The sequence below is a fragment of the Suncus etruscus genome, chromosome 4, assembly GCF_024139225.1.
Source record: "Suncus etruscus isolate mSunEtr1 chromosome 4, mSunEtr1.pri.cur, whole genome shotgun sequence".
NCBI lineage: Eukaryota > Metazoa > Chordata > Mammalia > Eulipotyphla > Soricidae > Suncus > Suncus etruscus.
The window spans coordinates 85,275,389-85,277,246 of NC_064851.1; the positions used below are offsets into that span (position 1 = coordinate 85,275,389).

At 29.8% G+C, this 1,858-nt stretch overlaps 1 pseudogene; it reads right to left on the reverse strand.

Annotated features, from left to right (window-relative positions):
- Positions 1-1,062: 1,062 nt before the first annotated feature.
- On the reverse strand, positions 1,063-1,198 carry LOC126008177 (uncharacterized; annotated as a pseudogene).
- Between the last annotated feature and the right edge of the window lie 660 nt (positions 1,199-1,858).

Here is a 1,858-nt window from a genome sequence, read left to right on the forward strand (position 1 = left end):
TGGAAAAATTATTCACATCTATGAGAAAAAGGGGTAAATTACAGGTTTTTTATTCAAATAGTGATGATTACATAAGTTTACAAGTACTTGTGGTTTTATATATTGTTTTTAGGATTAGGTATTTTAGGTTTTTAGGATTAGGTATTGAAAGAACAAAGTTGATAAGTTACAGGTCACCACTTAATTTGTTTTATTTATGTGTGGATAGACAACTGCAAATATATTAATATTTATTTTGATTTTATGTTTTTATGAGACATAATACAAGAATATGAGTGTAATATTTCTATTTGGTAGGTCTTATGATAAATGTCCTTTAGGGCCTGAGTAGTTGTGTTAGATTTGTTTGCTAAAAGTTAGTTACATATTGCAGACACCTTTATTTCATTAATTCTAGCATATATAATAGGACAAAATATAAACAAATATTTGTTCTAATAACCAAGAAACATGATAAATTGTTGAAATAATTTTAGTATGAAATATTCCACACTTTCAATATATTATATAATAGTAAATAGAAGTCTACATAAAATGTTGATGATACTAAATGATATTATTAATATGGCACTCAATTCTTCATAAAATATATAGAATTGTCATTCAAATCAGATTTACCTGTAGTGATGCTTCTAAAAGATTTTCCTTTTGGTAATTCTAGCTAAATTATATTTTTAAATGAAGTTGGTAGATACAACAGGAATCCTACACCTGGCTTCATAAATCTATTACACTTCAATTGAACTCGTAAATTATTGGTGTTTATTTTGCACTTGTAAAAGTATATAGTTAAACTTATGAAAATAATAGGTTATTTTGATGCTATATTTAAATTTGCTTCTTTGGCAAATTCTTATAAACTAATAAAATATAGTCCCAGTGCTGTTAATGACATGTACATATATATACATATATATATCAGCCTGTCTACCTATATATATGCATATATATCAGCCTGTCTATATATACATATATGTGTATATATATGTAGGCTGATATAATCTGGGTTCAATAAATATAAAAAAAAGATACAAAGACTAGAGAAGGATACCTTTCATTTTAATTAATTATACAGGTAGACATATATTGGTATATTATATATACACATACATAATTTCTAGCACACTTTCAAAAATTATGTATAGTCCTTGTTATTCAGATACTATACTTGATCTTAGCCAAAAGGCCGAGAAGCGATATCCTTGTTATTCAGAATAAAAAGTTATTTTGCTTTGTGTGTACTATACTAGTTTGAAAGATCAAACTCAAACTCTGTGCATTACTGTGCCGGGAACCAGCTCCTGGTTAATGAACATGAAACAGGGAAATGAGTGAAATTAAGAAGACAAGACAAGGGGCTGGAGCTTTAGCGCATCGGGAGGGCGTTTGCCTTGCTGACTCGGGACTGACCTAGGTTCAATTCCGGTGTCCGGTATGGTGCCCGAGCCAGGAGCGATTTTTGAGTACAGAACCCTGAGTGTCACAGGGTGTCGCCCCAAAACAAAACAAAACAAAACAAAACAAAACAAAAAGAAAAGAAAAAGAAAAAAAGGAAAAGAAATAAGAAAACAAGACAAAAGAAGAGAGAAATTGAAAAGCATGGGACCTAACAAAAAGAAAAGAAAAAGAAAAAAAGGAAAAGAAAATAGAAAACAAGACAAAAGAAGAGAGAAATTGAAAAGCCAGGGACCTAACAGTCTTTTAGACTGAGAGCCTTGACTGTCCTTCACTTAGATATATATTTTTTAAACCAGTAAACACAGGAAAAAGTAAACATTAACAGACATTTACCTATAAAGGTTAATCTAACAGCTAGGATTTTTACATATCAAAGGAGGTTTCCCTAGCCTATGTAAAA